Source organism: Bos taurus, chromosome 3 (genome assembly GCF_002263795.3).
Source record: "Bos taurus isolate L1 Dominette 01449 registration number 42190680 breed Hereford chromosome 3, ARS-UCD2.0, whole genome shotgun sequence".
NCBI classification, from domain to species: Eukaryota; Metazoa; Chordata; class Mammalia; order Artiodactyla; family Bovidae; genus Bos; species Bos taurus.
Window position 1 is genome coordinate 23,751,622 of NC_037330.1, and position 15,426 is coordinate 23,767,047.

The following is a 15,426-nucleotide window of genomic DNA, read 5'->3' on the forward strand; positions in this document are numbered from 1 at the left end:
GTACAGAGCAAAGTAGTTGGTTTACCTAAATTACTTGTTATACTGAGTTTAAAAGAATTTTGTAGGGGGAAAGTATAATGATGATGCTTCTTTATTTTCTTTTCATAGCATATGTAAAATTTAGTAGAGTCCTGAGCCCATAATTTTTACTAGAGGTCTAACATAAGGTTCATAATTGAAGAGAAGGACAATTGTGTTGTTTCAAGTTTTCCCTATTTGGGAAGGAAACTAAGGACTATATGTTTTTATGTATTTCAGTTTGACCCATATTGGCTTTAAAGCCCCAGAAATTAAAGGGAGGGTCCAAGTTGTCTAACGGGTATGTTTTGTATTCCCATTTCATTTGACCTTCATTCCAGCATTTTTTTTTTCTTCTTTTCTCCTCTACCCCAGTTATGCAAGAGGAAGAGAAAAGGGAGAAAAGGATGAAAGTCTTTTGCTCGCTGATCAACAGCTTAGCTCATTTTAGCTCATTTCATCTGTTTAGCTTTTTTTTTGTCTAGGGTAAAAAAGAAGATAAGGTGCAACTTACATACCAGTAATAAGGAAACTAAAACCTAAGTGTAAAGACACTCAGTGGTACCTGTTGCTAACGACCTGAAGTTCAAATCTTCCCGAGTGAGGGAAAGGGGAAGTTCATAGACTGGGGCTGGTTAGCATTTCAAGGCAGATTTTGCTTTCTTCAAAATTGCTAAGTACCTACCAAATTAGGCTAGATAACAACCTGTCTTCCACTGGGGTTTCATATGGCTCATATGTTGATGTCTCTTTAGGAATGCTTTGACTTGTATGCACTCTGTAATAAATCTCGGGGTGAGGGGACATCATGGTGCAGGTGGCTGAGATTCAAGGGAGAATCTCAGGGCTATCTCAGATGACCTGCCTCCAGGATCAAATGCTTGGTGTCCTTTAAGTCCATGCGGCCTTGTCCCCTGGGAGCTTATGCCAAGTTTCCCAATGGAGTGGTAGAGATAACATCAAGGCTACATGTTGGCAGCCTTGTTTGAGACATTACTCTGTTCAAGGTTGGCTGACAGTGCTTTAATCTCTTTGTGAGTGACTATCTTAAGGACAGTGGCTGCAAAGCCTGGAGCCATTGCCATAGCAACAGTGGCCTTGGAACCAGAGAAGCTGTAGCAGGAGGAGGCCCTGGGAGTGGAAGGTGTAGACAGGGGAAGGAGGGGTCCTGGTATTGCTGGAGCCACAGGCAGTGTCAGGACCAGGAGATGGGAGTCAACAACACCCATAACTGAGGCAGGTGAGCCCCCAGGGAATCCTGAAATGAGGAGGGAAGGTCAAGGTCAGGGACTTGGATTCCTCTGTTGATGGACATCAGATGAATGGATAAGTGAATTGTGGTACATTTAACACAATGGAATATTACTTGTCACAAAAAAAAAAAAGGAACGGAACTGGGTCATTTGCAGAGATGTGGGTGGACCTTGGGATTATCATACCTAGTGAAGTAAGTCAGAAAGAGAAAAACAAATACCATAAATTAACGCATGTATGTGGAATCTAGAAATATGGTATAGATGATATTATTTGCAAAACAGAAATAGAGACATAGACATCTCTATGTCTCTCTAGCAAACATATGGATGCCAAGGGGGAGAGTGGGGGTGGGATGAATTGGGAGATTGGGATTAACATGTATACTCTATTAATACTATGTATAAAATAGATAACTGGAGAGAACCTACTGTATAGCTCGGGGAACCCTATTCAGTGCTCTGCGGTAACCTAAATGGAAGGGAAATCCAAAAAGGAGAGGATATGTGTACGCGAATAGCAGACTCTGCTGGACACCAGAAATTAACACCATGCTGTAAAGCAACTAAACTCCAATAAAACGTAAAAACAGAGACAGGACTTGGACTCTCGGGAACATAAGGTCAGATGTCAGTAAAGATGGGATGGGAGTGTCCCTAACACTGGTGTGCCCTGAGGAACCACGGATGGCATTTATATGGGGGCCTGGAGGCAGAGGGCCCAGGGTGGGTCTGACAGGTGCCGGTAGTCTAATGCTGCAAGAATGTACCCAGGGCTCTATCAGCCCAGGGTCAGCTCTGGCCTTTTCCCTGAGGCTTCCCACACTGAGCCGAGGACTCAGGACCCCTTCCAGGACAAGAGGGCCGTGGTTTTGTTTTATTCTGTTTGTGCAATAATAATCTGTCCTCTCCAGCCACCACCCCACCATCCTTTCTCATGAGCTGGTTTTTCTCCCCAGTCATTAAAATTCCCCTCTTGAGCTGTGGGCACATCTTCCTATGAAGAGTAGTACATGTGGGCTCTTCAGAACCTATTCTGCCACTAACTATGGAGACTGTCTTTGTCTTACTCTAGGAGCTCTGTTTAAGGAGAGTGTGAGGTTGTGAGGGGAGGTACATTTATATTAATGCTCATTCTGGAGCTGTTGTGACCTAACTAGGTTATTAGTGACCCAGTGTTCCACCTCTGCGGATGGTAATGATTGCAAATCCTGCCTGGTGAGAATGAGAAGACAGAGCGGCTGTGCTTGATGGAGCTGAGAGGGACTTTAGAGAGATGGAGAGATGTCCACAAGTTCACAGCACAGCGGAATTAAAAAATGAGCCTAGGTCTCCTGTCTGCATGCTCAGTGCTCTTTCTGATGCAGTATGTGACTCAGAATTTCTCTGAAGAGCCTGGCGAAATTACCTGGAATTTGTTTATCCTTACGTGGGCATTAGTTTCTAGTGTAGACCTGAGGTTTCTAGAGACTGAACTTATCTACACTGGATTTTATCACTCCAACTCCTCCTGACCCTGCTTGGTTAGCCAATATTAGCAAAAAGGGGCTGAAGCTGGAGGAACAGACTAGATTCTTGCCTGTGTAGTCAGTGGACCCACACTTGTGGGGGATGGAGAAGCAGTCTGCTTCAGAGGAGGTTACTGACACTTAGCCCTATGAGCAGAGACACGTTACTTCCGCTCTTTGGACCTCAGTTCCTCATTGGAGAAACTATGGTTTTACATATTTAGGTGTAATCTCCACCAGATTTGGGGGGCTTTCCAGATGGCACTGGGGCTTCCCAGGTGGTACTAGTGGTAAAGAACCCTGCCAATACAGGTGGCATAAGAGACGCAGGTTCCATCCCTGGTTTGGGAAGATTCCCTGGAGTAGGAAACGGCAACCCACTCCAGTACTCTTGCCTGGACAATCCCACGGACAGAAGAGCCTGGCAGGCTACAGTCCATGGGGTTGCAAAGAGTCAGACACGACTGGGTGACTAAACAACAACAATACCAGATTCGAAGCCACTAGAGAAATTAAAGGTTGGGCTGATGTTTTATGAGGTCCTCATTCTATGCTTCCTTTGCCCATAAAAATGCAAAGACCTCTGTTTAGATGGATCACATTAGCATTCTTGTTCAGCACTTACTTCACGGTGATAAAGTGCAGAGCAGGGAACAAGCCCCTTATCTAGGCTGGTTCCTGACACCAATCAGCTGGGAGCTCACAGACATCCTTTGCTCTTCCTCACCAACCTTGAGGCTGGTTTTTACAATCTCTTCTGACCCTGTGGTGCAACCAAAGGCTTCAGCAGGGAACACTTCCACCAGTCAGGGCACTGTTTCCCTTTTACAGGTGGGTTCTCACCCCACCTGGGTTCCCAGATGGCCCACCAGCTAATTCATCATCCTACACACGTATTCTCTTCTTTCCCTGATTTCTCCAAACTATTGGTTGATTTTTCTTTCAGGAAACCTTTCTCACTTTTTCCCTTTCCCTAGTTTCTCCCATATCCTTCCCTTTTCCATTTGCAAACCAAAAATAACCCCCTTGTGGTGGATGAGACTGGTGTTGTGGAGTTCCTTGGATTATGAACAAAGTGAAAAAGTTCTGAAGTCACGTTGCTGCTGCTGCTGCTAAGTCAGTCGTGTCCGACTCTGTGCGACCCCGTACATGGCAGCCCAACAGGCTCCTCTGTCCCTGGGATTCACCAGGCAAGAATACTGGAGTGGGTTGCCATTTCCTTCTCCAATGCATGCATACATGTTAAGTCGCTTCAGTCATGTCCGACTCTGTGCCACCCCATAGAGGGCAGCCCACCAGGCTCCTCTGTCCACAGGATTCTCCAGGCAAGAATACTGGAGTGGGTTGCCATTTAGACTTGGTTAAAGAAAACCTCCAAAGCCTTTGAATACACCCTCAGGGGCACAAGACTTCTACCCTCTGTCACCACAGAATTCTTTCTTTGTCTAATTAAGCCTGCTTGTCCTCTTCATCAGCATTTATAAAAACAAAAGAAACTATTTAGTAAGCAACTTCTTCGTTTTCAGTTTTAGCCTATTTCTAGCGTACAGGACTCTATACTCATTTGCATTGCAAATATGCTAATTTTCTGCTACTCTGGAAATCAAGTGGGTATTTTCAGTAACCTAGGAATCCAGCCACTATCTTAATAGCTTTCTTTCTATGGGAAAATATGCGCTGAGTTCCCAACAAATGACCTCCTAGTAGAGCTTTGGAGCACAAGCCTCGTTGTGAATAGTGTGCTTTCTATGGGCTGTTGGCTATCGTTTAGGACGTACTGGGAGACCTTGATCCAAGGGTTCACAGGGTGTTTGCAGAGACTGGGAATTTTCTTCTCTTGAGCAGTGGAATCATTTGATTACACAAAGGCCCTTGGAGACAGCGTGGTGGCTCCTTAATAACAAGAATAGTGACGATAAATTCGCAACCATTTATGGAATGCTTCGTGACGTGTCACGTAGCTTATTTTAGGTGCATTAATGTGCAATCTCCAAACACAAATATCATTATCCTCATTTTGCAGATGAGAAACCGCAGGTTCAGAGAGATTAAAATATTTTGCCCAGCATCACATATCTAGTCATATACTCTGACTCCTGTGGCTTGGCTCTTAAGCATCACGAAAAGAAGCAATAATCTGAAGCCAAGTGTGGTTTGTAGGGTGAGAGCTGGCATCGAAAATGGTGAGAGTCCCATTTTATAAATGAAAAAATTAAAACTCAGAAAATTCAAATAAGTCGTCTCTATTCACATGATGAGGATGGCAGGGCCTGCCTAGGAATTTTCTGGTTTGCTCTGAATATTGTTTAGTCGGCCAGTACATGGTCTTAGTGGTTTGCTAGGCTTCCCAGATGGCACTAGTGGCAGAGAACCCGTCTGCCAATGCAGGAGACATGAGACGTGGATTCAATCAGGAAGATTCCCTGGTGGAGGGAATGGCAACCCACTCCAGTATTCTTGCCTGGAGAATCCCATGGATAGCGGAGCCTGATGGGCTACAGTCCACGGGGTGGCAAAAGAGTTGGACACGGCTGAAGCGAATTAGCACACACACGTACAAGATCAGTTCAGGTCTCTGCTCTATAGGGTCAGAAGAGTTGCACAGGGACTTGCCTGGTGATCCAGTGGTTAAGACTCTGAGCTTCCAACACACGGGTTGTGGGTTCAATCCCTGGTCAGGGAATTAAGATCCCACATGCCTTGTGGCATGGCAGAAAATAAAAGAGCTGCACAAAGTGAGCTTGATCAGTTCCCACAAGATCTAGGCCACTGGGAAAGGTGTCCTGTGTGGAGATCACAGCCCTGCACCTTCGTTTGCTCAGAAAGGGTGAAGTGCACTAAACAGATCTCAGAAACTACACAAAGGTTCAGAACAAGCTCTGAACTCTACTATTTTCACTCCTGACTTGAGGTCTCATAGGCATAGCTCTACGCAGGAGTGGCAGCTCCTGAGAGGCAGCAGGAGAGGAGTGAGAAGACAGAGAAGCTGCTCACGATGCTCCATGAGACATCAGTAGCTGAGGGAGTGCATGGAGCCAGGAGGACAGGATCTCATAAGTGTTATGTCTTGGGAAACATGGGCTCAAACTCAGCTCTGCTGCTTGTTCACCAGGTGCCATGAACAGGTTATTTGTAAAAGAAGATTATTAATGCCTGTCCCACAGGGCTTCATGAGGACTAAACACTGCTGCTGCTGCTAAGTCGCTTCAGTCGTGTCCGACTCTGTGCGACCCCATAGACGGCAGCCCACCAGGCTCCACCGTCCCTGGCATTCTCAACACTACAGTTCACATAATGTTCCTAGAGCAGTGCCTTATATAGATTAAAGTGCCAGTGGAAGTGTTAGTCGCTCAGCCACATCTGACTCTGTGACTTCATGGACTGTGATCCATCCTTCAGAGGACCAGGCTCCTCTGTCCATGGGATTCTCCAGGCAAGAATACTGGAGTGGGTTGCCATTCTCTTCTCCAGGGGATCTTCCTGATTGAATCCACGTCTCTTATGTCTCCTGCATTGGCAGACGGGTTCTCTGCCACTAGCGCCATCTGGGAAGCCTAGCAAACCAGGGATTGAACCCAGGCCCCTGCTTTGCAGGCAGATTTTTTTACTGTCTGAGCCTCCAGGGAAGCTCTTGTATAGACTAGACTATCCTTAAACGGTAGAACCATTGGCATTCTTTCTCTTGTTGATGACATTCTCCTCTGAGGCTCTGGAGGTTGAAAGTGGATTTCACCTTCGAGTAATTCTGTGATGGTAGAATTTATTTTTTTTCCTTTTTTATTGGAATATAATTGCCTTACAATGTTATGTTAGTTTCTGCTGTACAAGAAAGTGAATCAGCTGTATGCATACAAATATCCCCTCCCTCTTGGACCTCTTCCCCCTACCCCTCACCATCCCACCCCTCTAGGTCATCACAGAGCACCGAGCTGAGCTTCCTGTGCTAAACAGTAGCTTCCCACCAGCTAGCTATTTTACAAATGGTAGTTTATATTTGTCAGTCCTAATTTCCTATTTATCCCAACCTCCTCTTCCCCTCCTATGTCTGCATGTCCATTCTCTAAGTCTGCCTCTCTATTCCTGCCTTGGAAATAGGTTCATCTGTACCATTTTTCTAGATTCCATGTATATGCATTAACATACAATATTTGTTTTTCTTTCTGACTTACTTTACTCTGTATGACAGACTCCAGGTCCTGGTGATGGTATAATTCAAACTGTGTCGGATTTACTCGTTGGTTAATCCCACAAGGCTTGTCTAGTGCACACTCTCAGCCAGGACGAGCAGAGGCAGTCACTGTTCCGCACGTGCTCCTCGATGGTTCCCAGCTGCTTATAGGTAGGCAGGCTTTATATGACTAGTTCTGGTCAATGGGCTAGAAGTGGAAGTGACTTGTGTTCATTTTGGGCCAAGAATTTAAGAGCTTCTATGTGACTCTCTTTTTTTCCCTCCTGTTACAACATCCAGGGGCCATGTCCATCAGGAGGCATTGCTATAGGATAAAGGTAGCTTAGATCCCTGAATCATCACCTGAAAAGGAGGAGCCCTGGGGATCAGCTGGTTTTTTTGAATAAGAAATAGATGTTTGAATGTTAAACCACGAAGAATTCAGGGTTTATTCCTTACCACAGCAAAGCCAAACCCAACCTATTATATCTAGGCATCATGCCAAACACTACAGGTTAAAAAAAGAGCTACATGATGTTAGTCTCTATTCCCAAGAAGCTTACAGTCAAAAGAGAAGGTGGATTTCAACAGCTGACTCTCCTTTAGTCGATATGATGTTGCCTATAACAGAAATCCTTTTCTAGGAAGGGTTACCCAGAAATGTGGGAATATTCCCATTGCTTCTCAAATGGTAGCCCATAAGTGATGTTCCACTCCATCTAGTCTAGACAAGCTCCAATTCTCATCTACCTATAAAGTTAGGTTATGGCTGTCTGTCCCACAGAGCTCTTATGAGAATCAAAGGATCTTGTCAAATGCAGAATAGCCTAATGATAATAGTAAGTTATCATTTAAATAATAGTAATGATCATAGTAAATTATCATAATAAATTATTACTATTACTTCAATAGTAAAGGCTTTGGAGTTTTGCTTCCTGTTAGGAGGTAGGATATCACAAAAAGCCATTTCTCCCTTGATCCTGTTTCCAGACTGTCTATTACAATCCACTGATCTGGGTATCTTTCTACTAATACCACCCTGACTGATCACTGTTGGGGGAAGTTCTTCCCGGACTGATCCATAGATTCAACTTGAGTGCATGCATGCTCAGTCTTTGGGAACTTACAAATTATAGCCTGCCAGGCTTCTCTGTCTATGGGATTCTTCAAGCAAGAATACTGGAGTGGGTTGCCACGCTCTTCTCCAGGGGATCTTCCTGACCCAGGGGTCGAACCTGTGCCCCCTGCATTGCAGGCAGATTTTTTTACTGCTGAGCCACTGGGGAAGCCAGATTCAGCTTGACCCAATTATAATTTCAGGAGGCTATACACCAGAAGGAATTGTTACCCGGATCCAAGTAAACGTACTCCCCAAAGAAACTACACCAGCCTGACTGTCTGACAACATTAACTTTTTTGCTTTTTAGGAGCAGTCGCTGCATCACTGTTATCCTCTGTGGCCACGAAGCAGTGGTCAAGTGACAAAGTAGATCCCCGGGGGCAGGAACTGTGACTTTTAGATTTTCCAGAACCCTTTCAAGTGGACATCTTTTAAGCTATCTCCCCTCCTAAGGACATCCATAAATACTCCCTCGGGGCTATTCCTTGGTGGCCTAGCAGTTAGGATTTCAGGCTTTCATTGCTAGGGCCAGGGTTCAATCCCAGGCCTGAGAACTGAGATCCTGCAGGTTGCTTGATATGGCTCACCCCAACCCTCCAAAAAAAAAAAAAAAAATTACTCCCTCAGGTGGTTCTAAAACTTAACTTCCCTAGACATAGCCTCTCTATCTATAGTTTTTTTTTTTTTGAGTATGATTGTATCACAATGTTGTGTCAGTTTCTGTTGTACAGCATAGTGAATCAGCTATTTATGTACATATATCCCCTCTTTTTTGATTTTCTTCCCATTTAGGTCATCACACAGCGTTGGGTAGATTTCTCTTGTTATACAGTAGGTTCTCATGAGTTACCTACTTTATATATACTACTATGTATAAAATGGGACTTCCCTGGTGGCTCAGATAGTAAAGAATCTGCCTGCAATGCAGGAGACATGAGTTGGATCCCTGGGTCAGGAAGATCCCCTGCAGAAGGGAATGGCTACCTCCTCCAGTATTCTTGCCTGGAGAATTCCATGGACAGAGGAGCCTGGTGGGCTAAAGCCCATGGGGTTGCAAAGACTTGGACACGACTAAATGACTAACACTTTCACTTTTTAACTTTTTTGTATATAATAGATAACTCATGGGAACCATCGGAGTGACTCTGCGGCAAAGCCTTCCTTTGCCAGGCCCCTCAGTGTCCTACTCCCTGTGTCCACATGGCGTCTTTCTGCCGAGACTCTTTCTTTGAAGACTCACATTTGAGCACCTCCAGTGCCTCCAAGGCAAATTGGAAGTGGTCAGACAAGAGATGGCAAACTGAATGTCGACATTCTAGGAATCAGCGAACTGAAATGGACTGGAATGGGTGAATTTAACTCAGATGACCACTATATCTACTACTGTGGGCAGGAATCCCTCAGAAGAAATGGAGTGGCCATCATGGTCAACAAAAGAGTCCGAAATGCAGCACTTGGATGCAATCTCAAACACGACAGAATGATCTTTGTTTGTTTCCAAGGCAAACCATTCAATATCACAGTAATCCAAGTCTATGCCCCAACCAGTAATGCTGAAGAAGCTGAAGTTGAACGGTTCAAATGAAGACCTACAAGACCTTTTACAACTAACACCCAAAAAAGATGTCCTTTTCATTATAGGGGACTGGAATGCAAAAGTAGGAAGTCAAGAAACACCTGGAGTAACAGGCAAATTTGGCCTTGGAATACGGAATGAAGCAGGGCAAAGACTAATAGAGTTTTGCCAAGAAAATGCACTGGTCATGACAAACACCCTCTTCCAACAACACAAGAGAAGACTCTATACATGGACATCACCAGATGGTCAACACTGAAATCAGATTGATTATATTCTTTGCAGCCAAAGGTGGAGAAGCTCTATACAGTCAGCAAAAACAAGACCAGGAGCTGACTGTGGCTCAGACCATGAACTCCTTATTGCCAAATTCAGACTTAAATTGAAGAAAGTAGGGAAAACCACTAGACCATTCAGGGATGACCTAAATCAAATCCCTTATGATTATACAGTGGAAGTGAGGAATAGATTTAAGGGCCTAGATCTGATAGATAGAGTGCCTGATGAACTATGGACTGAGGTTCGTGACATTGTACAGGAGACAGGGATCAAGACCATTCCCATAGAAAAGAAATGCAAAAAAGCAAAATGGCTGTCTGGGGAGGCCTTACAAATAGCTGTGAAAAGAAAAGAAGCGAAAAGCAAAGGACAAAAGGAAAGATATAAACATCTGAATGCAGAGTTCCAAAGAATAGCAAGAAGAGATAAGAAAGCCTTCTTCAGCGATCAATGCAAAGAAATAGAGGAAAACAACAGAATGGGAAAGACTAGAGATCTCTTCAAGAAAATCAGAGATACCAAAGGAACATTTCATGCAAAGATGGGCTCGATAAAGGACAGAAATGGTATGGACCTAACAGAAGCAGAAGATATTAAGAAGAAATGGCAAGAATATACAGAAGAACTGTACAAAAAAGATCTTCACAACCCAGATAATCACTATGGTGTGATCACTGACCTAGAGCCAGACATCCTGGAATGTGAAGTCAAGTGGGCCTTAGAAAGCATCACTATGAACAAAGCTAGTGGAGATGATGGAATTCCAGTTGAACTATTCCAAATCCTGAAAGATGATGCTGTGAAAGTGCTGCACTCAACATGCCAGCAAATTTGGAAAACTCAGCAGTGGCCACAGGACTGGAAAAGGTCAGTTTTCATTCCAATCCCAAAGAAAGGCAATGCCAAAGAATGCTCAAACTACTGCACAATTGCACTCATCTCACAGGCTAGTAAAGTAATGCTCAAAATTCTCCAAGCCAGGCTTCAGCAATATGTGAACTGTAAAATTCCTGATGTTCAAGCTGGTTTTAAAAAAGGCAGAGGAACCAGAGATCAAATTGCCAACATCCGCTGGATCATAGAAAAAGCAAGAGCGTTCCAGAAAAACATCTATTTCTGCTTTATTGACTATGCCAAAGCCTTTGACTGTGTGGATCACAATAAACTGTGGAAAATTCTGAAAGAGATGGGAATACCAGACCACCTGATCTGCCTCTTGAGAAATTTGTATGCAGGTCAGGAAGCAACAGTTAGAACTGGACATGGAACAACAGACTGGTTCCAAATAGGAAAAGGAGTTCGTCAAGGCTGTATATTGTCACCCTGTTTATTTAACTTATATGCAGAGTACATCATGAGAAACGCTGGACTGGAAGAAACACAAGCTGGAATCAAGATTGCCGGGAGAAATATCAATAACCTCAGATATGCAGATGACACCACCCTTATGGCAGAAAGTGAAGAGGAACTCAAAAGCCTCTTGATAAAAGTGAAAGTGGAGAGTGAAAAAGTTGGCTTAAAGCTCAACATTCAGAAAACGAAGATCATGGCATCTGGTCCCACCACTTCATGGGAAATAGATGGGGAAACAGTGGAAACAGTGTCAGACTTTATTTTTCTGGGCTCCAAAATCACTACAGATGGTGACTGCAGTCATGAAATTAAAAGACGCTTACTCCTTGGAAGGAAGGTTATGACCAACCTAGATAGCATATTGAAAAGCAGAGACATTACTTTGCCAACAAAGGTTCGTCTAGTCAAGGCTATGGTTTTTCCAGTGATCATGTATGGATGTGAGAGTTGGACTGTGAAGAAGGCTGAGTGCTGAAGAATTGATGCTTTTGAACTGTGGTGTTGGAGAAGACTCTTGAGAGTCCCTTGAACTGCAAGGAGATCCAACCAGTCCATTCTGAAGGAGATCAGCCCTGGGATTTCTTTGGAAGGAATGATGCTAAAGCTGAAACTCCAGTACTTTGGCCACCTCATGTGAAGAGTTGACTCATTGGAAAAGACTCTGATGCTTGGAGGGATTGGGGGCAGGAGGAGAAGGGGATGACAGAGGATGAGATGGCTGGATGGCATCACTGACTCGATGGACGTGAGTCTGAGTGAACTCCGGGAGTTGGTGATGGACAGGGAGGCCTGGTGTGCTGGGATTCATGGGGTCGCAAAGAGTCGGACACGACTGAGCAACTGATCTGATCTGATCTGATCTGAGTGCCTCCTGAAGTCTCTAGCCTCTCTTCTCGTCCCACCTGCCACCTGCTCTCCCACCCCAGTTCCAAATACACGGTAGACAACCATCAACACACCTGGTATTAGCCTCTTCCAGTGCCTGGGGATAGTGGTGTCCGGCAGCAGCCACCCCGATCTTGGCTCACAGCTGGCTGTGGTGGGAATGGCAGGTCTCTATCCACAGCCCACTGAAGACAGAAGAGGTTCAAAGTTACAAGTTAATCTTTAATGGGAACAGCATCTAGCTTGGAAGCCAGTGAGCAAGTGGGCCAAAGCATGTTAACCATGAAATGAACTTTGCCAAGTTACATCACATTCAAGTGACATTCATTACCAAATTCAACCTCAAAATAAAATAGCTGTTAATTTGCTCAAGCCATATATTTCTCCCCTTGGGCAGCAAGGAGATCAAACCAGTCAATCCTAAAGGAAATCAACCCTGAATATTAATTGGAAGGACTAGGGCTGAAGCTGAAGCTCCAATACTTAGGCCACCTGATGTGAAGAGCTAACTCACTGGAAGAGAGTTGTCTGGGAAAGATTGAGGGCAGGAGGAGAAGGGGGTGACAGAGGATGAGATGGTTGGATGGTATCACTGACTCAGTGGACGTGAGTTTGAGCAAACTCCTGGAGATGGTGAAGGACAGGGAAGCTTGGTGTGCTGCAGTCCATGGGGTTGCAAAGAGTCGGACATGGCTTAGTGACTGAACAACAATTTATTTTCCCAATCCTTCAAAGATGGCTAAAGGAAGAGAATCAGTGATTTCAGTGGAGAATTACAAAAACCCCCATGTTGTAAAGGAAAGGCTTGTCTGGGGAAGTGCTGAGGGGATGGGTACGGAGCAGTCACACCTGGGAACTGGAACACAGGCAGCAGTGACCCAGCCAGGTTGTTCTGAGGGCTGTGCTATGTCAAGTCCTCCAGGCCTGACCAGAGACGAATAAGGGAAGCAGGGGGAACCACTAACACTTCTGAGTGGGAGAATGACTCAGTAATCAGGTGTAAGTCTGAGGAAGCCAATGCAAATGTTATTGTTGTTGTTCAGTCGCTCAGACTCTGCAACCCCATGGATTGCTGCATGCCAGGCTTCCCTGTCCTTCACCATCTCCCAGAGCTTCCTCAAACCCATGTCCATTGAGTCGATGATGCCATCCAACCATCTCATTCTCTGTCACCTCCTTCTCCTCCTACCTTCAATCTTTCCCAGCATCAGGGTCTTTTCCAATGCGTTGGCTCTTCGAATCAGGTGGCCAATGTATTTCACAATAGTACATGTTAAGAAAAAAAAAAAAAGAATTCCCCAAGAGCAGTCCTGTGGGGCTCACTAATGTCACTAATTAATGTCTAATTTGTCCAGGCCCTTCCCGCTGTGCTCCTGAGCCAGCCCCTCATTCTGCACCAACCACGTTATGAGTTGCTGACAATAGGCCTGACATGTGACACACATTATTTCACTTGATTTTCACAGCAACCATATGGGGCAATATTATTTTCCCATTTTTCAGAAAAGAAAATGAAGTTAGCTGGCTCAAGCTTTCCATCAGTAATGAGAAGAGTTGGGATTTGCATCTAGCCTGTAGCCCATTCAATGGCAGGTGAAAATTCTAGGCTATTTCAAGGACCATGGCAGCGGGATTTCCCTATCGTTTAGAATCTGCAGCTGAACTGAAAAACAACTTTGCTGCTGATGTATTTACCTTCCCCATTCAAGGCTCATTCTACATTCACTTGAGGGTAATTGCTACCTGCTGTTTTACCACTAGATGGCAGGCTTACCTCAGAAATACTTTCAAAGTGACCCTCCGGCAGGATCTGAAAAGTCCTTTGCCACGGTGATTTTTACCCCTCCATAATCAGCCTCCAGGGCATGCCCACAGTCAGCTCTCACACCACCGGACCTCCTAGCTATCCAGGAGACATTATGTTATGGTCAGGAACACAGACCCTGGAGCCTTGTGAGCGCCTGAGTGCCCGTCTGTTGCCACTTCTAACTTCTGAGTTCTGCAGTTTCTCCCAATGTCTCCTACACTTTAATGAGAAGTAAATGAGTTAATACTTACAACGTTCAGGTAGTCGGTGGAACAGTGGAGGTTCTATAGCTCTTATAGCTAGATTCATAGTTTGAATCAACTTCAAATTAGGTTCTCAAGTTTGAATCTAATGTGAAGTCCTGGGGATCTTTCAAATCTGGTCACTGAGCTAAGGAACATTTTCTCTTCTTTAGTATCAGCCTTCACTGCTGTAGCCTAAGTGAATTAATCCCCACAGGGGCACAGAGGGACACAAGCAGAGCTCTCTTGAGGTGGTTTGTAGCATCTCTTGAATTCCAGAGACTGGAACCATCTGGTGTTCATGATGGGTTCAGCTTTGGATTTGACATTGGGTTGGACAGGACAGCACCAGTGTGCTGGGAGCATGTTTCAGGGAGGCTGTAAAGAGATGTTGTTTTTCAGGTAGCCCTGGGGCTTCCCAGGTAGTGCTAGTGGTAAAGAACCTGTCTGCCAATGCAGGAGAGAAAGGAGAAGTGTATTTGATCCCTGGATGGGGAAGATCCCCTGGAGGAGGTCATGGCAGCCCACTCCAGTATTCTTGTCTGGAGAATCCTATGGACAGAGGAGCCTGGTGGGCTACAGTCCGTAGGGTCACTAAGAGTCGGACTTGACTAAAAAGTGACCTAGCATGCATGCACGCATGGGGTACCTATTAATCATTGTATGTGTATGTGCTAAGTCACTTCAGTCGTGTGGCTATAGTCCCTGAGGTTCATCTGTCCATGGGATTCTCCAGGCAAGAATACTGGAGTGGGTTGCCATTTCCTTCTCCAGGGGATCTTCCCTACCCAAGAATTGAACCCATGTTTTTTATGTCTCCTGCATTGGCAGGCGGGTTCTTTACCACTAGCACCACCTGGGAATGTGCCTGCTTAATTTGGGTGAAGGGAAATGATAGGTTATTCTTGGGCAGTCATGGCCCAGCTCTTAGAGAACAAACGTAGTTCTGCAAGCATAAAGGCACCCCCCAATCCCCTATGATGGGGGGCACCTAGGCCCTCCTGGTCCCAGCTGTGCCATGCAGCCATCTGTCTTGCTTAAGCTGATTCCAGAAATCAGACGAACCTGGAACTTTGAGGTCTGGGCTCAAGCCCACCACATGCCTGACCCTAAGGAGGTGCAGGCAAGTTAATATTGAATTATTGAAGCCTGAAGCCAACCAGTTGTGGATGGGGTCAAACGAGGGACAGTTTGATCTTTCTGCAGCTACTGAACCT

General features: G+C 45.0%; 1 protein-coding gene across 4 annotated transcripts in view; it reads right to left on the reverse strand.

Moving 5' to 3' along the window:
* HAO2 (hydroxyacid oxidase 2) overlaps positions 1 to 12,335 on the reverse strand; it is a 37,878-nt gene extending 25,543 nt beyond the window's left edge. For 2 of the 4 annotated variants that reach the window (XR_003033184.2, XM_015463312.3), the window contains exon 1: positions 12,235 to 12,322. The gene's annotated coding sequence lies outside the window, so the exon portion shown is untranslated. 4 annotated transcript variants of the gene reach the window in all.
* Between the last annotated feature and the right edge of the window lie 3,091 nt (positions 12,336 to 15,426).